Source organism: Amblyomma maculatum, chromosome 1 (assembly GCF_055883805.1).
Source record: "Amblyomma maculatum isolate TAMU_Amacu chromosome 1, ASM5588380v1, whole genome shotgun sequence".
NCBI lineage: Eukaryota > Metazoa > Arthropoda > Arachnida > Ixodida > Ixodidae > Amblyomma > Amblyomma maculatum.
Window position 1 is genome coordinate 119,143,254 of NC_139344.1, and position 24,149 is coordinate 119,167,402.

General features: G+C 48.5%; 1 pseudogene; it reads right to left on the bottom strand.

Moving 5' to 3' along the window:
• Positions 1-22,976: 22,976 nt before the first annotated feature.
• On the bottom strand, positions 22,977-23,888 carry LOC146203705 (microtubule-associated protein RP/EB family member 1 pseudogene; annotated as a pseudogene).
• Positions 23,889-24,149: the final 261 nt, after the last annotated feature.

The following is a 24,149-nucleotide window of genomic DNA, read 5'->3' on the forward strand; positions in this document are numbered from 1 at the left end:
AATGTAGTGTCGTTTTCTGAGCTGGTATGACCACCGCTGCAGCGGATGCCTGTGCTGACACAGATCCATCGGTGTATACGTGAATATAATTAGGATATTCTGACCAGATGTGCACCAGAGTAAGTTGTTTAAGTCCACTAAGTGGCACCATTGATTTCTTTAGTAGTCCGGGAACACGAAGGTGCACCAAAGGTTTATCCATCGTCCATGGTGGTTGGGCGGAACGATATGGGAGGGCATATCCTGTCGGTACTTGCGAATGATGGCAGCGAAGTGCACTTGTAAAACTGCAGTCTGGCCCGGCCGCTCATCCAGAATCTTGCTGAAAGGGTGAAAACGGTGTCTAGTAAGTGCTCGTAAATATACACGAAGTGGTTCGTGTGACAAGTATATGGATATTTGGCAAGCATATGTGCCTCTTCAATTGTGTCTTTGTTAGAGGTGCATCTGAGCAGTCCAAGATATATTTTCAGTGCCTGCGCTTGCACGCTCTCTAAAGTCCGCAAGCAGGAATTGCTCATACTGGGTGACTTTACCGGATGTACCAACAAACAGAGTCTCGTAAAGCCTTAAGTTGGACCCCATTTGATGTCAGCTATGAAACGAGGTACATGGAAAACAATAATTAGCCTTTTCTTCACCATATTAATATGTTTCGACCAAGATAGTCGGTGGTCAATAATTACTTCCAAAAATCTGTGTCTGGAGACATGCGGTATTACGACTCCATGAAAAGTAATCAGGTAGCGGCTGACACAATTTCCCGTAAATGCGATCGCTGCACACTTTTCTGCCGCTAAAAGTAAACCTTGACGCCGTAAGTACATCGAGGTCGATGACACAGCTCGTTGCAATCTCGAACGTAGTTGTGGGCGCGTCGAACCAGAAGCCCAGATACAGATGTCGCCAGCATATGCACTGATGTGGATGTTAGTTGGCAGTTCACTCACCAGGCCAATTAGCGCAACGTTAAATAAAGTTGGGCTCCTCCCTGTGGAACTCCACGACTGACCTGATAGCGGGTAGTATCTCCTTCAGGCGTAGTGATGTAAACAGAGCGGCCACTGAGGTAACTCACAATCCACAAGTACAACCGGCCACAAGCTCCCACGTCGTCAAGTCCATCAAGAATAGCATCATGGAGGTCTTGCTCAAAGTTGAGCACTGTGAAAGGGGGCTGTCACATAAACTGGCGCCAAAATGGAAAGGCCCCTACCGCATCGTGGAAAAGCTAGGCCCCGTAACATTTCGTGTTCGGAGCTGTGAAGGGAGGCACCCAACTTTCACTGTGCATGCGAACAGACTGAAGCGCTACCAAGAAAGGGCCCCTCAAAGTGATTCACAACAGGAAAGAATCGAAGCTTGCACGCAGAGCGCACCGGCTCAGAACAGTTACAATAATTTCATCCGACCTGCAACAACAAGCTCGATAGATCCCGAAATCGTTCACGGCATTCTGACACATGCTCAACATTTACCGCCGCCAAATGCTGAAGACAGTGATATTCAAACCAGCAGTACTGCCGAGGGTGACGTAGATAATTCACAGGCCGAAGGGTCGCAGGCACTGGAAGAGAACAGGGACGAAAATTCCGAACTGCCGACAGAGCCAGACCGTGAGTTGATTTCCCATCCCAATGTGTGGGATGTATGTACTATCCTGTGTCTTAATTGGTAATGCTGTGACCCTCCTAGTAAGTTTCATCCATGTACAAAACATAGTATGATACCCTTTTCTGAACACTTTTCAGTTGTCTAAGCTTTATTCTTGTACTCTTGCGTTAGTTTTACTTGTAGAAATATTATGAACTCAGTTTAATGATGTGTATATATCAACCGATACCATTTTCAGACCCCTTTTATAATGCCTATCCGTTGCAATGCTTTGCTAAAGGGAAGAAAGCGTGCACGCATTTTTTGTTCATTGTAAGATAGTCGCCAGTAGAGCCATGCAGTTTATTGCAACAGATGTTAGGCAGCTAGATGACCTCGCTGTTGTCTATTTATAACTTTTATTGATTACCTATCACCATCAATCAAATTCATTCTTAATCTCCCTCCTTGAACGTCCGCTTTTGCGACTGGCACACAAGTGCACAGATGCGACGCACAGATAACAGGCACAGCTTCTGCGCATAGATTTTCGCTCCATAAGCCTAGAACGGCTTTCGCCTTAAAATACAAACGCATCCAGTCTCAACGGTAACGTGCTTGCACACGCGCACACAAAAAGGTTTGCGTTTACCACGCAGACGCGAGGCGAACGCGTCCAGAAAGGAAGCAAACAGCGCGCTCAGAGCCGGCGACCCCGGCGGAGACGTGTCCCCGAACAGTGGCGCCCTCAGCAGAAACAGCGGGCGCAACTGTAAACTCCCCAAAGACGCGCTTGCCCATTGACGGCGGCGCGACGCAGCAGGCCGCACCCAGTGCGCTTCCATCGAGCGGCCGTGACAGAGGTGATGGTGATGGTAATGGTAATGGTGACCCACCATTTATAGCAGGTCGCCGGTTTTTCATAAAGCTAAAGGCGTGAGCGACAGAGAGGACAGGGTTGGTTAAAATAAAGTGAAGGTATAAAACACTATAGTACGCAAAAAGTAGGGTGTTTAGGCCTACCCACGACTGACTTAATTAGGCTATTAATTGAAGCACTCGACACTGCGGGGCGGACCTCCAGAATGTCGACGCGCCGGCATCAGTCAGCTGATCGGATCGCTGGTGCTATTTATTTTTTAAGCGAAGGAGGGAGGGGGGGGGCGGGCAGTGTATGTTCCGAGTTTGCGTCGTTTTCAGAAGTGTCGTTTTCTCGCTAACCTCGAGTCACCTGATTGGTGGAAACACCGGAACCGGATATCAGTTCGGATTCCGGTTCCGGCATTTTCAACAATCAGATAATGACGAATACGAAGAAAACAACGCTTCTACAAATTCGAAATAAGGGACCCTGCTGCTCTGCGGACGAATGCTGCAGGCGCCCGGCAGCAGTAGTCAGCTCGTCGGTATCGCTTGTTGACACAATAAACCGCTTTAATTGCTAACTATGGAACCCGAACTTCAGAACAAAACAATTTAAAAACTAGTATAATGATGAATTCAGAAAACGCAGTTGCGGTGAGTGAGACACGCCGGTCCGAGTGCGCCCTGTGCCAACGAAACGCTCTCCAAGCTGGCGCCTTCTCGTCGGCAGCCGATCAAATTCGGTCAGTGCTCGAACGTTTCGACGTCGTCGTCCGGTTCTCAGTGTACAGAATCTCCTGTTTATAGCGTATGCTCCGACAACTGCTGCAACGACTGGGCTCTCCTGACATCGTTTTTTTATTTCGCGCAGGACACCATACACAACTGCTGGTAGCAGGGACGTAGATGAAACCTGCAAGAGTCGCGGCCTATAGGCAACGTCCCCGCAACGAGGATTTGGATTTTTTTATCGACTCAAAGAAGACAAATATCGAAAGTTGAAGTCATGCGAGTGCGTAATTTATCTTTATTTCACCCGAGTTTTCCCTTGTGGTCACCACTGAGTTCCTCCGAAGCGCGAGTTCGCAATACAACAGCGCCACCCATTTTTCCTTCTTTCGCATAATTAGGAGCCGTCGGGTCGTGAGGATAAATAGCGCGGGTGGCAAGTCAGTCAGTCAACATGATTCCTGCCTAGGGCGGGTTGTTCGAGACTTATCGAACTTAACGAGAACAAATGCTGAGGGAAACTTCCGTGTGATTTCTCTCTCTTTTTTTTTTTTTTTGTCGATATTTATTGCCTCAGGGCAGCAGTAGGGTATGAGATGAAGGATGAATAAATGATTAAATGAATGGAAAAAGGTTGGCTGATTTTATGAAGTCCAGAAGTGAGCGATGGTGAGGTCCCTGCGTCCAAGTGACGTATGAGGCAGGATTGGTTGCTGAAAGGCCAGCTATGCTCCGGTGCCGGATTCGTGTTGGCTTGAGTGCTGGGCAGTCCCACAGCAAGTGGTGGATGTCGGCCTCGACATCTTCGTTGTTACAGATCGGGCATCCTGGGCGAGTATATAAGTGTTGGAAGTATGACCACGTCCTAGTTACAGCTGGTGTAAGGGCAACACCGACCCAGATCCTCCTAAATCGCAGTCGGGTCTTGAGCTCGGCCACTTTGGTGGAAATGCCTGCGCTTCCATTAGATAGAACACTCTCTCAGAATCATTTTTTTAACTGCTTCACAAGAAGGGAAAGGCGAAGTATCCGTCACACTTGTGTCTGTGGACATCTGAACCGCGCCGCAAGGGAAGGGAGGAAAGAGAGAAAGAGGAGCCGTAGTGGAGGGCTATGGAGTAATTCCAACCACCTGGGGATCTTTAATGGGCACTGACATCGCACAGCACACGGACGCCTCTTCGTTTCGCCTCCATCGAAACACAGCCGCAGCGGTCGGTATCGAACCCGGATACTCCGGCGCAGTAGTCGGGCGTCAGAACCTTCTGACGTGGCAGTATAGTGTTCCACCTTTGGAACAGCTGCTCGCGGTTTATGCTTTTTCTTGTGATTTAAAAGTATTCCTTTAACGAGAAGATGAGTAGTTTAGTAAAGAGTAGTGATTTAAAGGCGCTTTTGGTGTTTTCTGTTACCTAGGCGGACTTTAACCTTTTGCAACAGAGATACACGTCGCGCGTACTTTTATTCGTGCCGCGGTATCACTGTGGGCTCGGTTACTTCGGTTCACACCATGGTGGCGAATTGCGCTTATTCGCCTACGTGTAGTTTTTCATCCCAATCGCAGATATAACGTTCGATTTACACCGTCGCTATTCTGGCGTATTGAAACATCGAAGTGTTTGTTCAAGGATAAATGGAATGTTTACTAACGGGAAATGGCTTCACTCCTCTCTTACTCGTCTCTACTCTAGAATATAAATTTTTCTGTCGCGTGCTTGAGTCGGCTTGTAGCGAATTTGCTGCTTTTGTTTCTTCTTCATCGAACAAAACCTTTGAAGGCCGATTTTATATTTTTACTACATTTTCACCACAAATGTGTGTTGCTTGACCACTAATTTTTAATTAAGTCTGGCCCGTACCGCCGATCACACGTGTTCACCCCATGATGAGATCAGTTCTTTAAATCAGAGGACTTGCCCCCAGCGGAACCTTATTTCCATCGTGTTCTTTTCTTTTCTTTTTTTCTGTTAGGTTTGCGTAGCATATTTAGCCTCGCTGCCTGCAAATATCCGTGATTTGCCGCATCTCCGAATGCAGTGGCATTACAGGGAAGGCGCTTACTACAGGAACAGAACATATACGTAAGCCAGCGGTTCCCGCGGACGTCGTTGGATGCGCGCGGACCTGACGTGTCACTGTTGTAGTCCTAACTCCTCCCCTTCTTTCGACGGGCGCGAGTTTACGGACATCGCCCGCTGTGGTGGCTCAGTGGTGAGAGCGTTCGGCTACTGAGCTAGAGTTTCTGGGTTTGAACCTGGCCGCTTTTCGCTGGAGGTGATACGCGAGACGAACTCGTGTGCTGTGCGATGTCAGTCACGTTCAATGCTCCAGGTGGTCGAATATTACCGCGATGCTCCTGGGACTGCGGCATTTTTCTTTCAGTCAATTCCTTACCCTAAGGAACAGTCAAGTGTCTCCGAAGACCCCTGTCGCTGCATAGTTATACACAAACACAACATACGCACACAAGAGATTAAAGCAAGACGTTCACACCGATGATGCGCTCATTATACTGGCTGCTGTTGTGTTCGGTGTGAACGTCTTGCTTTCATCTCTTGTGTGTGTGTATTGTGTTTGCGTATAACTATGCAGCGCCAGAGGTCTTCGGAGTCGTCTAGCCAACTAGCCCGCTCGCAAGTACTACTGAGTCAAGTGTCCACGGTGAAGTTAAACGCTTACCGCGCATTACGTTTACTAAAAATCCATTGCAGACCTGAAAGCAGCCTCCCGTACAGTGTTCTTTATAGGGAAAAGATAAGGTCTCCTAAAGAGATAAGATGTGTAAAGGTCCACTTTCAGCTATACCTCGTCTCGCAATGTGTTTGCAGCACTTCGAAAGGAAGGGGAGCCCTAGCTCATTCATGATTTGATCATGCTCACTATAATTGGTAGTTGTACTCGTGCCTCTCGCCCCTGTGCACTATAATAGATACTTGTGTTCCTACGGTTGCCCCCGCCGATTTGGGGGGGGGGGGGGGGGGGGAGGCGCCAATAAGAGTATAATTGCCTATTGCAACGCGCGTGCTGCGAACATCTTGTGAGACGAAGTATAGATTCTATGCCATGCACGCTGAGATTTTCTCCGCCTTATTGCTCATGGCAAACCCTGCAGTTTCTTCAACTTAAACATGTTGCCCTTTTTTTTTTTTTTTTTTTTACCGGGAGATCACAACGCTTTGTCATGAATTTCCCGATTATATTTCCACCCATTTACAGTGGAGTAATTCCTTTTTCTACATTAACAGCATCTCATGACTTTTTGCCATTCCACGTAGTAACAATCCAGTGTCAGCCTCTGGCGCTCTTTGGCTCCAGATGCCCTTGCGCCAATAACCTTTACCAATAAACACCATCTAGTTTCTATTCCTCAAAGCGCAGCTTAGGATATCTTTTCTCTCGACCACCTACAACGTGACGCCATGAAGTAAGGGGGAGCCCCAGTTGACCATGTTGACTATGACTAATAACTTTGCCAAATTATACTTCGGAGGCGAAGAGAACGAAGTAGCACATGCCACGAGTAGGTGGGCGTGACCGCGCGCCCGACCCCACCCTCCGTATCTGACGTCACGGCGCGAGTTCAGCACTGGCCAGCTGCCGCATTGGCCATGACGGGGGCCTTGCTCATCCGGGGCAGAGGAGCGAGGCACGTTCCGCCTAGCTCGCTTTAGAAAAAGCTCGTTCATCTGCCGGAAGGTCCGCGTGTCTTCGCAGCTGCAGCACCCTATCATCCCGCCCAACTGCCCAGAGAAGAGCGCCCCTTCGTCGTCGCAAATCTGAGCTCCCACAAATGTTCCTTGTCTCCAATGGAGACAGTCCCGCTAGCGCGACCGCGAGAAAGGTGAGCGCTTTTTGCGGTTCGCAACTTTTTCTGCGAATTGCTGTCCGTCGCCCCGTCTCGTCGTGTAGTCGGCGATGACGACAGGAGTGTACGTGCCCGCCACAACTCCCCTGCGTTTAATAGGCGCGGCAAATATATGGCGATCCCGCAATTCACCCCGTGTTCAGGGTGATGGATGCTGCTCTCGGCTAAATATTAATTCGTCATACTTTTTTTCCGATCCTAATGCCCTTACTCGAGTTCTGATCAGGGGTTGTAAAAAATTTTATCACTTGCGGGGGCCTACTAGGCCTAACGCTATAGGCTTTGCAATAGGACAGCCATGCGGGAGCTCTGCGACTGTAGCTTTCCGGAAAGCACGAATCGACTTTGTTCTGCTTAAACGACAAGTATTAATTCCCATGCCCCTTTTTCGTTGCAATTCGCGCCGCGACTGCTTTTTCATCACGTCCTGCTGCGATGAGTGCAATGAGTAAAAAGTATCATTACCTATGCACTACGACTTAGTGGTCGTCTTTCTTATGTTGGTGACGCGCATCGGTATTTCTGCGGCAAGTCTTAATCCCCGAACAGTTAGGCTCACCAGCGGTTTCCACGTCGCGGGAACGTAACTTGATTCAATCACGGTGGCGGAATACTGAAACATTCGTTTGTGAAGTTAGGTGTTTGGTCCTGCCATATATCGTAGAGCCTGCTTACACATCGGTACGTCTTCTGAACGTCAGCGATGCTTTCCCTTTTTCCCAGGAGGACCTACCGGATGCACACAGGGGCCGCATCCAGCGGAGGTTCCTTTCGGGAACCGTTCTCTTTCAAGATGACGTCAGCAAGACAGCGGGCGCCACCTCGCGGGGAAGACGGGAAAGGCAGCAGAACGGCCAATCTGCGATGGCTACAAATCATTGGCGTGTCCGCCACGAGCCTGTGGCTTTTCCTGGTACCAAATACGTGTATCGAGATGGTGTTAAGCACAAAATATATCTAATGATTACATAGTAAAGCAAACCAGATAATAATAAACCGAAATATTCTTGGAAACGTCCTGTTAACAACTGCCGAGCAATTTTCTTGGCTCGTGAGTACCTTTTCTGCCACGAAATGCTGTCGCACGCGCGGCGGTGATGTCTGGTTCCTCGCTCGCTGTGAAGTTTTAATAAGTTCTGTCTTTCGCACAGAATGGCAATATTCTATGAACGAGGTCTACAACGCCCTTAGTATGCAGTCTGAATCATGCTAGCTCTATGACCGAGGAGTTGCTGCCTCCGTTGCGAGTACGAACGAGCTACTTGATAACGGCACCGCGTCGGCGCATCCGCGCCTGCCTATGTAGCGGGGCAGAGTCCTTAGTCTTATTGGCCGCTCAAGCGTCGTGAGTGTGTGCGAACTTTCCGTGAATAGCTTTCAGTGTAGGAGCAGTCGATGACACAGGGAATCCGACCGCACTCGATCCAGTCAACCACCATCTGCTCCCCTTCCTTCCGTTATTGTAGAAAGGAGGCACAAATCCAGCCCGCCCATTTACGGACGCGATTTGTCTCTACGACTGTCGGATTGAAATGGTCGCAGTGTCAACCGAGAGTTCCCGATCGCAAAGCAGGGATCGAAGCGCGTAGAGCACCTTCGTTTCTGACTGCTGCCCGGCTCCCTTCATCCCCACTTCCCTTCTCGATCGGCACACAGTCTTAGCCATATTCGTAGGAGTTGACGGGTTATTTTATTTTTCTGCGATGTATTTCGAGGTTTGTTAAATCCTGGCAATAAATATATAGAAAATACAGTCTGCCCTCGTGCCGTAATTCGTCCGCCTAAAGTGTTACCGCAAAACCTCCTCAGACATGTAGAAAGCGTCGTCTGGTTTTCTTTTTTAGTTTTGTTTTTTTTTTTTTTTTTTTTTTACTGCGTCAATTTACTAAAACCGCAAAGCGCCGCAAAAAAAAAAAAAAAAAAAAAGAAAACGCGAAATAGGTTCGCAGCACTGCTTATCCCTGCTTTGTTGCTTCCATGTGCTGTGCGATGTCAGTGCACGTTTAAGAACCCCAGGTGGTCGAAATTTCCGGAGTCCTCCACTACGGCGTCTCTCATAGCCTGAGTCGCTTTGGGTCGTTAAACCCTACAAGCCAACCAACCAACTTTTCCATCGCTTGCAGTCGCGCAGCCCGTTGTCCTGGAAATTCTACCGCTCGTTGGTTCCTCTTAGCTTCGGTATCGTTTCACGACGACGCTTAGTGGCTTGAGCAGTTTTATGAGCACGCTCGGCACGTTTCCTCATTATTTGTGCTTCTAGATTCTTGCGTCGTTTAGCTGTAATATCAGAATTAGTAGACTCACGATCCCGCTGCCTTCGTAACCGTTGCACGTCGAGCACGGCGAACCTGCGCCGCAGTGCCAGATCAATTGCGACGCGAAGCAAACGCTCGGCGCAGCCGCGTATTCAGCTTTTCTTACATAATCTTCAGAAATGAGCGAATACAGGCATAATGTACCCATTTACAATGCACTGCTCTGCGGCGGAAAGGTCTGGGGTGGGATCATGTGGGGAGAGAAAGAGAGAGGGAAACGTGCTGCTTCACGACGCGGTGAGCAGCTCGGAGTCGAGATCCAGGGAGCACCGCGCGTGAACGTCTGCGGTTTGTGAAGGCTGAGGAGTGACTGATGCGAGGGGAGAGATGTCGAAGTTGAGGACGTGCGAGCGACACACGACTGCTCACTCCGGAGTAACACATGCTTGTGCAACGGTGCCCAATGACCCAATGACGGCCGCCACGCCTGCAACTGACAAACTCCTCTCTCACTGTCTTACAGTCTCACTGGGTGCATCTATGCGGCCACTCTGCCCCCTCAGTGTTAAAGGGACACTAAAGACAGCCAAAGATGGTATGAAAATCTAATAAACTACATTTGGTGACACTGTCGCCGCATATCCGGAAGCAAAAAATCGAATAATTGCTGAAATATTGCGATAAGAAGTTGAGGTTTTTTCTTGTTCCCGCCGGTGGAATTCAAACTGTGGCCTCCAACTACGTAGTGTTACGTTTCTCCAACGAGAAGTGGGACAGCTGACGCGGCCACCGCACAGCAACAGGCAGAACCGCGAGCGGATCGGCCATTTCGACGCCGTTCATCGGCCGCGCAACGCTTCCTCCCGCCGACAAGTCTCAGCGTGTTCCTGCCACGCGCCAAATGTGTGTGCGTGTGTGTGCAAAAGCTGGCCAAGCCTGGAGCTCGAGGGAGAGAGCGTCGCCCTCTCCTGTCTGCAGGAGGTGGAGGAGATGAGGTCGGACCATCTGCGATTGAGTCATTCGTCGTGAACCAACATGTTTGGCTCTCCCTTTCCTGTGAGGGTTTACCCTTTCCCTGTGAACGGGAAAACCTATAAAAAGCAGCGGCCGACTCCGCTGGGACAGAGACTACTTTGACGCGCCGTTGGCACGACGCTAGACACCAGCTGTGTGAGAGTGTCTGTAATCTCTCCGGGTCAGCTTCACTGCCCGTTTCTTCCTGATGTTACAGTAAAGGTTGTTTCGTTAAAAGACGCCTCGTCTTTGCTGGCACCTTTGATGCCGTCCGCCGTCCACGGAGCCGCCAGGCCAACGCTACCGAGAGGCCGCGCGCCGCAGCGGTACGCTACCCCGGCACTCGCGACCTCAAACTTAACAGTAGTTGGAGTTGAGCGACGCACACTATGACGTAAGCGGAGACTCCGTGATAGCTAGCGAGCCGGCGCGGCCCGCGGCGTCGCATCCCTCAAGGGCCAACTTGGCAACAGCGTACTGGCAATGACGGCCTCAGCCGAAATAAATAAAACGATGAAGAGAGTAATTTACCGAGCGATATGGGCTCATAAAGGAAGAAAAAAAAAAAAACAGAGCGCTTGTAATGCACAATACTTTACATGTTTCACAAGCTTTTGCGCTCCTTCTTGCCCTGTGTATAAACAAACCGAGCCCTCGGTCATCGCAACGCTTCCTGACATGTTTACATACAAATAAGATTTAGTTACCAGCAAAATAGTGTCCTCGATGCTGCGCTTGTCACTTTTGAAGCTTCGTCGCACTTTTTTCCTTCAAGGTTTGTGCTACAGCTCCGTGTTCAGCGAAAATTACGTCCACGGTAGCAGAACATGACCGAAGTGCCGGCGCCACTACATTTGCCAGCGCTGTGAAATTCCACATGTTAAAATGGATCCAGTGCACAATATAGTGCGCATAGGCATCCAGAACATTAGTTGCAAGACGTGAGAGCAGGCAGCATGCGCCGATGATCAAGAAGTTGTAATTTTTAGACCGGCAGCAGAAACACTTTATTGTAAATGGGGCCATGACATAAAAACTAGAAATATTTCGAAGGTTCTTGTGGCGCGGCGTAGCCGAGCGGTAATGCTTAAACATAAGGGTTCAAGATTTACCGCTCGGGGCTTCAAGCTGCATCAAGCAGAAGTGAAGCTTTTGGCTTATGCCGATGATGTCGCGATGTTTTGTGTAGACTACGAAAGCATCGTAGAAGTTGTGAAAACTGTAAAAGATTTTTGCGCTGTAAGCGGCAGTGCTGTTAACTGGGGCAAGTGCCTGGGCTTCTGGCACGGTGACTGGCCAGCGACCCCTGGCATTTTTGCTAACATGAAATTTGTTACCAACCCTGTCAGCTACCTTGGTGCCCCTCTTGAATCGTATCGGGACAGTGACCCATACTGGAAAAACCAAGTCGGTAAATTGAAAGATAGAGTGGACAAATGGAATGGATGGCAGTGGTCGGTGTTTGCGAAGGCCACGATTTGTAATTTGTTTTTAGTGACAAAAGTTTGGTACGTGCTTCAAGTGTTATATTGTTCAAGAGCTAATGTCCAAAAGATGCATCGTATCTTTGCCGTCTTTGTGTGGGGGTCTTCGTGGGAACGGACAAGTCGGACAAATCTCTTCCGCCGGGTGAAGGACGGCGGGCGTGGTTTGGCACATCTCTTTCTGCGCCAGTTAGTCAATCGTTTCATGTTTTTGAGGAATGTGAAAAATCCATTTCTTCGTACGGTCTGTCAGTTACGCCTGGGTCAAGCTCTCCCGGGAATTGTCGTTTCTTCTGACCGCATGTCAGGAGGTGTCCACGGGTATCTAAGGGAAGTGGTCTTGGCGTACAGGTTCTTGATGGTGCGGTTTTCTTTAGACTATTTGTGGAGTGTAAACCGGAAAAAACTGTATAAAGACTTGTGCGATGTGGTGCTTCCAGAACCGTTGTACAGAGCTGTGTACTCGTCTACCGGGGGCAAAAATGTTCTTAAAAGAGTGAAGAGGATGATGGTGCCGGCAGGGATGAAAACGTTCTTTTTTAAGCTGCACACTGGAACATTGGAGGTAAAGAAATGGAAGGAACAGAAAGGGCTTTTTGTACCCTGGGGTGTCCACTGCATAATATGCAGGAAAGAGGAGACGATTGAACACGTGTTTCTCGAATGCTGGGACGCCGTATTTTTATGGGACGTGCTCCAGAGGACGCTTAAAAAGGAACTACCCATAAGCCCACATGGTATTCGATTCTTGCCAGTAGAAGCGAACAATGATACACCGTTGGATCTTTTGATGCTACTGGCTCTCCACAGCATATGGAAAAGCAGAATGGCTGTAGAGCATGGTGACGTCGATGCACGTTCAGCGAGACAGCTCTTTAGAGAGAGCATACGGGCATATGTGGATGAACAGAAAGCGTTAAAACTAGAGTCAGAATGGTTGGTTAGTTTTGAAGGGTTGTCACATATGAGGGATTTTTAATCCGACAACTTCAGCTAAGGAAGGCCGAAGCTTTAAGTCAATGCTTGATCTTTTATTTTGTCATGTTATTGATGTCACATTTCTCTTTTTTGTGTACGTCCTCGGTCAGGAAATAAAGGAAAAAAAAAAGCGGCGTAGCCGAGCGGTTAGCGCCGAATGTTACGGAGCAAGCAGTGTCGAGTTCGAGTCTTACCGCTTTTGTCGGTTTTCTTTTTTTTCTTTTTTACAAATTGATTTTTTTTTTACTTTTTGTAATGTATTTCTGGTGCTTCGTTATTTTTAGTTTTTACATTTTACCCGAGGCCCTTTTTTTCGCCGGGCGACGAGCGCAATATATCGACGCTCTCCTTGGTATGAGCGGCAAGTATGCCCCTTTTGTTTACGACGCCTGCAAATAGCACGTTGAAGGTCTTGTTGACGCAGTATATGTTGGTCAGATGTGCCATGATTTAGTGAACAATTGAATGATAATGCGTTTTTCCTTCGGTACATAGCATATGCATGCTTTTCGTGGCGTACGTAGCTGCAATCAAGCGGTCAGGTCGCAGTCGAAGCGGCAACGGCGGCGATTTGTTGGCGCAGAAGTGTGAACGAAGGAGTGTGTCGGCGGTAGCGGATTTCGCTCGCTCGTGCCTCTGAATGCTCAAATGGGAACCATCAAGGCGCATCTGCTGCTCCAAGCTCGTAATTCAGGCGCTGCAGGTTCAAACAAACTATCCGAGTGCGCACGAAATGCCTGAGCCGAAACATAACCAAAACTGAAGTGGGCGCCTGTGGCGCCTCCAACTATATATTTTTGTATTTGCCTTGCAACGTTTACGTTGTCTTTTCGCCGTCGTTTACGTATGATAAAAGCGTGTTATCATGTTTGAGAAAAAACGTACTACTGGATTCAAACATGCAACGTAATTTGCATTTGTCAGCCTCCGGGATCCCTAGCGCGTCACGTGATTTGTTGTTGCGAGCCTCGGCCGTTTGGCTGTGGTGGCGATACCTGTAATTCTGTTATTCTTCTTTACTACCTTATAACAGCTCTGTTTTCAGTAAGAGTGGTCTTTTTGTAATCAGGAACTGGCATTCTATCGATGCAACCCCACTTCCTTTCTCTCTTTAGTGTCCCTTTAAGTCGTGTGATGCGGGCATCGCCACTTTCCCTTTCTCCCATTTAAGTTCATGGAGAGACTGGTGGAAAGAGAGATAGGGCGGCTTCTGCTGCATCTGTGCGGCCGTTGCGCCTCCTCAATGCTGAGCCGCACGATGCGCGCGTCGCCACTTTCTCTTCCTCCACTTCAAGTTCACGAAAAGAGAGAGAGAGAGAGTGAGCGGCTTCGGACAGACCGGCCAAATCTCTGATTGCGGCTAGTAGTGCTAAAAAAAGATACCACGGTCGCACTCAAGCAGCTGCGGCGCTCGCCGTCGCTCGACTACGGCCATGAGGCCCACTGCGAGCGCAGAGCAGTTCCCTCTCGAAGCGAACCAAACTCGTCGCGGTTCCTGCTCCGGTCGGCAAAACGGTTCCTTTTGGAGCGGTGGCCCCGCCCCGTGACGTAAGCGAAAAACGCGGAGCCGCCTTCGGAAGTTTTGGGGTCACGCCGGACTTGACGTAGGCAGCCAATTAGGAATGGCGAAAGGAACCGGGGGCCGAATCGCCGAATTACGGATTCCTCTCACAGCGTTATGAGCGTGACGTCAAAATTACGGAGCCCTGACGCAGCCTTGAAACGTCAATCGTGACGAAGTACGAAATCGTCCAGTTACCAGTGACTTTTAGCGTGGCTCCGCAGCGGTAGTTCCGAATCCTCGGCAACCGCTGTTGCCACAGTGTGGCACAAAGCCGACAAAGTACCGTCTCCTAACTTTTTGTAACACGAGGCAATAAATACGCAAAAATAAAACAAACAAATGTTTAGTTTGGCAAGATACTATATTTATTATAGAATAATATTAAGCCTAAGTAGAAGCGTTCTTAGTTTTAAAATTATACTTACTATTAGGTAACCTTGGTTGCCGCGAGGGTGCGCTGGCGGCGTCATGGCGTGCACATGGCAGCCTGCAAACAAACAGCTGATTCCCCGACAAGGTGCTGTTTTATTTTTTTAGCGTCGTCTTAAATCGAAGTACTGTGCGGGTGTCGTAAGCACGCTGACAATTTAATAGAATGCAGTCGATGTTGAGGGCCTGCAGCGATAAAATTTCATGGAGCGCTTGACACGGAAATGGACAAATACAACATGCGGAGGTGTTTTCGGTCTGCGCCTACAAGTATCGATGAGAAAGGTGCTGAAAGTTGAACGTGCAGGCATTGCGGTTCTATTGTTTCTTTTTAGGAAATACAAGACGACAGTGAGCCATGTAGTGTAGGCCAAAATAAAGCTCTATAGGCGACCTGCAATGGAGTTTACTGAGGCATGTGGCACCACCTGGCGGCCGACGGGGGCTAATACTGAGGCGGCACAGAAGCTGACGCCATGTATGTTGCGGCCGGTGTGTTCCTTCTGCGTTCGTGTTTTGTTATCCCAGTGAGTGTTATTTACTCATTTAGTGACTTCAGTGGTCTCGTGCGATGCTTCGACTACTACGGATGCGAACAAGGATAAAAATAAGCGCAGGGGCGGCGAGAAAGACTGCCACAAATCGCGAAGGAAACCTAAGCGTACCGCTTGCTGGGAGAACCTGGGGAGAATGATAAGAGAAGTGGATAGTGGCTGTGAGAGAGTAATGTAATTGAAATTCGTTTTGTTATGGGGCCAATGGCGTATACGCCAAGGAGCTAAAATAAGACGATTGCCCGTTGAGCGGAGGAAGCGGTGTAAACTTCTGACTCGGGGAGTCGCACGCTGGTTGGGGCACTCTCCTCCGTACGCGCTCCGCGCTGTGAAATCTGGTGTGTACTGGTATATGCCGTGCAATATCGAGTGGCATTGTTCTTGTAAAGAACGTAACGTCCAGGAAAGCAACAAAGTCGCGCAGCCGCACATCTAATTCCAGCCGTTTTTTCATAGGAGGCGAAATTAAAAAAAAAAAAAAATGCTCGTGGATCTGTGAACTGGATTTCTAATGCGGTGTCTATTCGGAACCACAAAGCCAAAATATGTTCAAAACTTCTAATTAGATATTTAAATAAGCATATTTTCTGTAAATTAGTTCTTAAGGTGCTGAAAGACCGAAGTGGCGGAGTCTGGAGGCCCGTGATACTATGTACGCGGAGCATGGAACTTCGTTCTATCGTTCCGCGCCAAACATTTCTTGCACCGACTGCTCAAGCTGTTCAAGAGTTTTTTGTCCCAGACGATAGACCGTTTCATCATTAGTAGCAACAGTAAAAAACCCTAAAACTAACGACCTCATTTACGGAAGCTTTGCCATTTACGGAAGCATTTCCCGCCGGCTTTCCCCAAGCTTGAGGTACGGAGGTACAAAATGCACACCAGTTGTTGTTGTTAAGAGCTTTAGTTTCCCAACTATGTAGGAGGTCCTCTACTCCCCGACCCCGGCACGCAGGCCTATGGGACGGAGGCCTGGGCCTCCGCGACTAAATGCCAGGTTTCGTTGATGACGCACGCTACAACAGTACAGTGCTTGCAATCGCCACGACATCCGTAGCGGGTACCACACCATGCCTCCTGTAACCTCCGCAGCACTGTCGAAAGGTGCACCACGAACAAAAGTGTTCGTCATGGTATTAAACTGTAAAGCGAAACCGCGAGGAAACTATTATGCTGCTGTAATCAAACACCAAGAACAAAAAAAAAATAAGAAACGGCGATCAATCTCTTTGCAGGTTCTCTGCACTTTCAATGTTTGGGTATGAGGTGTGAACGCAATAGGTAAATGAAAAGCTACGTTTACAACATTTTTCATTCTTTAAATCATTTCTTAATTCATCATCACATGTCCGACTGATGCTCCGAGACAATAAATTTCTTTTTAAAAAAATCTGTCTACTCACGCGAAATGCAAAGTTGTGCGCGCGGGTGTTCTGTCGCGAGCGGCGCGCACTTCGCGGTGACGTCAACACCGTTCACGTTCTAAACATGACCATTCTCGAACAGGCGGTGTCCTTCAGCCAGTTTTGGTCTTCGGAAGTAGTTCTGAAGACATTCGATTGCCTTTAAACCGCAGAAAATGAGAGCCGAGATGCTTCCCGCCGTACAACGCGAACGCAACCCGACCTCGCCGGCCGCCTCAGATTACTCGGCGCCGCCGTTGGCGGCGCTGAACGCTGCGCTCCACTAGCGCCGCCTGGCCACTGCAGGTTGTTTATGGTTGCATGATCATCTGTTTGTATGTAGCTGGATAGTTGGGAAAGAACATAACCATGGGAATGCTTTCACCCCTGTCGGGACTGAACCCGAAACCTTCATTCACGGCAGTGCTACCATGACAGGGCTTTCTATGTAGTGTCCATTGCAGTGCGCGCTGTATTTTTTTTTTTTTTTCAGCGTTCTCAACGACTGGGTTGCTTCGCTTTTAAGCGATACCTTCTGCCCACACACCATTTGCTTGGTGTACATGTGATGTTTTTGCAACAGTTTGTATACCTATGGGATTTTACACTTATGCTACAATCACTGTCCCCTTCATGGATCACTGCCTTGTCGTGGCGGAGGGGCTTGCGAAACTCGATGAAGTCGTGAGCTCTGCTGTGTAGGGCCACCCAAGATAGACAGGTCACGGCAGAGAGTTCTGACAAAATGTGATTCACTGGAGAAGGTAATGGCAACCCACTCCAGTATTTCCTGCCAAGAAAACCCTATGGCCAGTCACAATACCATTATCGATATGGCGCCGGAAAATGAGCCCCCCAGGTTGGAAGGCGTCCCACATGTTACTGGGGATGAACAAAGGGCGATTCCTAGTAGCTCCAGGACGAATGAAGCGGCTGGGCTAAAGCCAAAAGGACGCTCAGTTGTGGATGTGTCGGGAAGCGACCGGAAAGTCCGATGTTGCAAGGAGATATATCACATAGCAACATGGAATGTAAGATCTATGACGCAAGGTAAACTGGATATCGTCAAGTGAGAAATGGACAGATTGAACATTGATATCTTGGGTATCAGCGAGCTCAAGTGGACCGGAATGGGAGAATTTAACTCCGGCGACCATTATGTCTTTTATTGTGGGCACGAATCCAAGAGAAGGAATGGGGTCGCTCTCATAGTAAACAGAAGAATGGGCAAAGCAGTGCTAGGGTACAACCCCAAAAACGACCGAATGATTTCACTTCGGATCCAAGGTCACCCTTTCAACATAACAGTTATCCAAGTCTATGCACCGACCACTGCTGCTGAAGAAGCTGACGTTGAGAGATTTTATGCGGACCTACAATGCCTTTTAGACCGCACCCCATCATCAGACGTCGTTTTTCTCATAGGAGACTGGAATGCTAAGGTTGGGAGTGAAGAAATATCCGGAATTACAGGCAAGTTCGGTCTTGGTGAGCCAAATGAAGCTGGGCAGAGGCTAGTAGAGTTCTGTCAAGAAAACAACCTGACCATAGCGAATACTCATTTTCAACAGCACAAGAGGCGCCTGTACACATGGATTTCACCGGACGGTCTGTACAGGAATCAGATCGATTATATTATTTGCCGGCACAGATGGAGAAGCGCTATACAAGCAGTAAAAACAAGGCCTGGGGCCGATTGTGGCACCGATCATCAGCTTCTTGTTGCCAAAATTAAGCTTCGATTGAGGAAAACGCAGAAAACTAGAAGGCCTTTCAGGTATGATCTGGATCAGATTCCATTAGAATATGCTGTGGAAGTGAGCAATCGATTTCAAGAATTAGATCTAGAAGACAAAGAGCCCGAAGAGATGTGGACTGATGTTCGTGATATAATACAAGAAGTTGCTACTAAGGTAGTTCCAAAGCAAAAGAAATGCAAAAAAGCAAACTGGTTATCTGAAGAGGCTTTGCAAATAGCTGAGGAAAGGAGGATGGCAAAAGGTATGGGGGAAAGAGAAAGATACAAGGTTCTCAATGCGGATTTTCAGAAAATAGCAAGGAGAGATAAGAATGCCTTCTTGAACATACAGTGTCAAGCAGTTGAGGACAACAGCCAATTAAGGAACACAAGAGCTCTGTATAAGACAATCAAAGATATCAAAGGAAGCTTCTGTGCTAAGCTGGGCGTGATAAAGGACAAACGAGGCAAGGACCTCACTGAAGCCTCAGAGATAAAGAAGAGGTGGCAGGAATACACAGAAGAACTGTACAAGAAGGACCCGGATGTGCAAACCCAACATAGGACGGTTGTGATTACTGATCTCGAGCCGGGCATCCTGAAGAGTGAAGTTGAATGGGCCTTAGCCAGCCTTGCTAAGAACAAAGCTAGCGGAATTGATGGTATTCCAGCTGAATTGCTTCAAAACCTCAACCACGACGCTGTTAACACACTGCATACATTATGTCAAAAGATTTGGACAACCCTGCAGTGGCCACAGGATTGGAGGAGGTCAGTTTACATCCCCATTCCAAAGAAAGGCAGTGCCAAAGATTGTTCCAACTACCGCACGATCGCGCTTATTTCGCATGCTAGCAAGGTGATGTTAAAAATCCTGTAAGGTAGGCTGCAGCAGTATGTGGATCGGGAGCTTCCGGACGTGCAAGCTGGGTTTCGCAAGGGCAGAGGAACTAGAGACCAAATTGCCAACCTTCGCTGGATCATGGAAAAAGCAAGAGAGTTCCAGAAACCCATTTACTTCTGCTTTATTGATTATGCGAAAGCGTTTGACTGCGTAGATCACAACAGATTGTGGCAAGCTCTCCAAGAGATGGGAGGTCCAATTCACCTCATCTGTCTCCTCAGGAACCTTTATGAAGGGCAAGAGGCCACAGTCAGAACTGGGCATGGTCTTACTGATTGGTTTTCGATTGAGAAAGGGATGAGGCAAGGCTGCATACTGTCGCCCTGCCTATTTAACCTATATGCAGAGTGCATCATGAGGAAGGCCGGTCTGGACGAGTCTTCAGCTGGAGTGAAGATCGCTGGAAAACGCATCAACAACCTTAGATATGCGGATGATACCACTTTAATGGCAGAAAGTGAAGTGGATCTCAAGAGACTTTTGATGCGCGTACAAGAAGAGAGTGAGAAGTTTGGGCTTAAACTGAACATTAAAAAGACGAAGATCATGGCGTCTTGCCCTATCAAGTCCTGGAGCATCAATGGACAAGAAGTGGAAGCTGTGACAGATTTTCTGTTCTTGGGCGCCAAGATTACCTCGGAAGGAGACTGCAGCCATGAAATTAGGAGACGCCTGCTTCTGGGAAAGAGAGCTATGGTTAGCCTTGACCGCCTAGTAAAGAGCAGAGACATTAGTCTGCCAACCAAGATCCGTATAACCCGTGCTATGGTCTTTCCAGTTGTGATGTATGGACGCGAGAGTTGGACTGTGAAAAAGGCTGACCGCCGAAGAATTGACGCGTTTGAATTGTGGTGCTGGCGAAGACTCTTAAGAGTTCCTTGGACTGCCAGAAGATCAAATCAGTCGATATTGTCGACCATAAACCCTGACTGCTCATTGGAGGGTCAAATTCTAAAGTTAAAGCTCAGCTACTTTGGTCATCTGATGAGAAGAGAGGAGTCGCTGGAGAAAGATTTGATGTTGGGAAAGGTTGAGGGTCGCCGGAGAAGGGGTAGGCAGCGAACGCGATGGTTAGATGGCATTCTCGAGGCATTGCAGATGAAGCTATGTGATGTTAAGAAGATAGTGAGAGACCGGAAAGCGTGGCGTGACATGGTCCATAGGGTCACGAAGAGTCGGACACGACTGAACGCCTGAACTGAACTGACAATCACTGTAAGCACTAAAACTCGTAATATTATGCATTCAATTTGTCAGCTTTATCCTTGATATGCTACACTGTTTAGCATTAAGCAAATGCGTTCTGTGCATCCTAACAGTATATATGCATGCCTGTAGTCCTGAAAGGCTCGCTAATGGAGACTGCCCTACGCAAAAATTGTACATAGCACTATTTGTGTCATGTTTCTGCACTGTTAAGTGCTGTACTTGGTTTCCTGCTTCTGAAATGTGCCAAACCTATAGCAACTACTGTGTCAGCCTGTAATCATTAAGTAACTATTCTTTTGTGTCTTGCCTCTGTGTCGCACAGTTTTATGCGTAATACTTTCGTTTCTTGCTTCTGAAGTGTGCCAGACCTGCGGGGAGTACTGTGCCACCTTACTGTCTATAAACAATTATTCTTGTGTGTTCCCTCTCTGTAGCACAATTGTGCAGCTCGTGTTAATAACTGCCGATGCTATTGCAGGCAGTTGGTTTTGCTGCTGCATATTCAATCGTGTGAAATGCTGCAGCAAAATAAAGGTGCAGAGTGGATATACGTGCTTCTTAAAAAGCTTCTGTGAGACTTTCCCATTTCGATAGGCATCGCAATTGCTGCCTCGTTGTCAAATACTCTAATTATGTAGGTACTCAAACACATGCACGCACACAAACACCAACATGCACGGTTTGCAAGCAACCGTGAAGGTAAGGGGGGGGGGGGGGGGGGAGTACGAAAACAAATTTGACTTGACAGACGAGGCGTTTTAACTCATGGTTCGAGAAGATGCATCTTTACCTCAACAAGTTTCTCGGCACAGACATGAAACGAGAATAAGCGAAAAACAAAGTGAGTGCTCCTGAAGTCTGCTTGCTCCTCTTGCTGGACTGGTTTGACTGCGCTATGATTGACACAGCAAACTTCCTCGGGCTGTCTATATATGTTGCTTCCCCAAAGAGAGCGACGTCTCGATCGAGTTTCATTCAAAATGGACAATATCCAGCAGTAAAAATCAAAACAGAGGAGCCGACATCTCGGTACGGTTTGCTCGCCTGTGCCACTGAGGTCATCAGCAGGTGTGATATGGTTCATTGAGCACTATACAAGGGCTTTTTGATAGATTCCGTGATATATCCGATAAGCCCCTTGGCTAAACATGCATGCTTCGCATCGAATCGCCAGCGGAATCATGAACGCTAATTTGCTGAAACGTCCCTGCATAGTCAGCGCATTCTCTTGAATTTGCATCAATTCGGTTTCTTGAAATCCGTTAGAAAGCCTCATGAGCAATCAGGAGCGGTAATGTAGTGGAGGAACTGGATTCTGACAGACTGCCGCGCTTGTGGTACTCAGCGCACAAAGAAAAACAAGGACGAAGCGCTTCCTCCTGACGTCTTTATTCTTATGTTTCGTCTTTGTGCGCTTAGTCTAGCACGCATAGAATCAAACCAACTAGTCCAACAAGTACTGCTTGACTGCAGCGATACGTTCCCGCGCTGTTTGCAGGAAATCGAGCGGGCCCTGCCGTCCCACTTTCCGCGCCGGCCTGCTCAGGACAAACTGGGCCGGCTGATCTAGTTGACCGCCAATCAGTTCAACGGGGAGATCCCTGCCAGAAACGTGTACCACTACGATATGAAGATCTGCTCCGAAACAAGCAAGGAGGCTAAAGTCCCAAAGATCCGCAAGTACCGCTGCATATCAGCACCAAGATCAATCGCCTGGTCATCGAGATGCTCATCAAGGAGTACAGGCTCAACCTCAGCGGCTGCTTGCCTGCCTTCGACGGCCGCAAGAACAATACACGAGTTCTACGAGCGCACCTTCACAGTCGATTTCGAAGAAGACCAACGGATTCAGAAGTTCATTCTAAAGATTCAGTACGCGGCCAGCGTAAATTTAGACTCCTTGCACGCCGTCTTCGAAACACACGTCAATCAGGTTCCCCAGGAGGTTCTCCAGGCCGTGGAAATCGCTCTGCGGCACGGACCTTCGGTCGAACTGACGCCCCTTGGACGGTCCTTCTTCAAGGCGCCTCTGCCAAATGACAACACCCTCATAGGTGGCCGCGAAGTATGGTTCGGCTACTTCACGAGCGTCCGGCCAGCTGAGTGGAAGCCCACGCTCAATTTTGACATGTCGGCCACTGCTTTCTACGAGCCTCTGCTCGTTACCAACTTCATGTGCAAGCTGTTCAGCGAGGGCCGGCGCGAGATGTCGGCCAGAAACTTCAGAGATCTAAGCGAATTCCAGTACGTTCGTCTCAACAAGGAACTGATGGGCCTAAGTGTCAAGGTTACTCACCTTCCCTACCCGCGCAAGACAACGTGGTGCGCGTCACGAAGGAACCAGCGAAGAAGCTTTTCTTCAGCATGGAAGACGGCACCCGCTGCTTTGTGACTCAATATTTTGAGAGCCGCTATTGCCGCCACACGTACCCCAACGTATACCCTGCATCCCGGCAGCGCGACCCATCCGGTCTACCTCTCGCTGGAGGTCTGCTTGATTATCGAACACGTACTCTTCTAGAACACCAAAACCCTCTGCGGCAGCATAGACGATTTTGAGGATGTTGTCGATAACTTGGATCTTGCCCTGCTTCTGAGCACATTCCAGGCAAAACAACTCGATGGGACGAAGGTTTCTGTAGTAGAAGTTTCGATACTTCTCCTGCCCATTCGCGGTAGTCGTCAGCTAAGCAATCCGGTTGGTAAGCTCCTCCAACCTATCAGCGTCTTCTTCCCCTGCGTTACCCCTTGTCAGTGTCTCTTCCCCAATCGACTTGGAGACTGGAGGGTTTCGGGTCAACTGGCCTTGATGGGGCAGCGTTGTTCTTGGCGATGCTCCATGTTGAACTGAATGCCGCCGTGGTAATGACCGATGTAGCACCTCTCGATGCAACGGAGTCGTACTGACGTCCATCATAGTTCACATCAAAGAACTTGAAATATTGCAGAAACTAAGTTTTCGTTGAAGCGAGCTTTGACGAGCCTGTACACAGAGATGGGCTTGTCCCCCCACTTTCTTGAAAGATGCCTGAAAAAATTTGAATTCTGAATGTACTCGTGCTCAAGTTTTGTCCCAAAATTCACTTTTTTCAAGCTCACAGAACTGGGAAACAGCATATCCATGAACTGGCAATATGCAGAACCTGAGCATAGGTAATCGACCTCTTCGTAGCTCAAGCACAGGGAGTTGTTGGCCCAGCGGAGCAGCTTATGGCGGCTGAGATTCTCGGTAGTGCCATAGAGGAAAATATTGGTAGTGCGTTGGTGGCATGTACGTTGACACACCGGAGTTCCTGTTCGGCCATGATGTCGACACTCGTTCAGGATGGTCCCAGAAATAAGTGCTGCGCGAGAACGACACGCAAAGCAATAACGGTCCGCAGGGCCCCTATTTATATGTCGTGATGGCGGTGATGGTGCATGATGTGGCTCTTCTCTTTATATCGGCGGTCACAGTGATAGTGTCCTAAACAATACACAACTTCTAGAAAATATGCGCACACACACGCAGATAGAAAGAGAAAAAGAGGAAAGCAGTCACAGAATGGAGCAAGCTATTCGTCCTG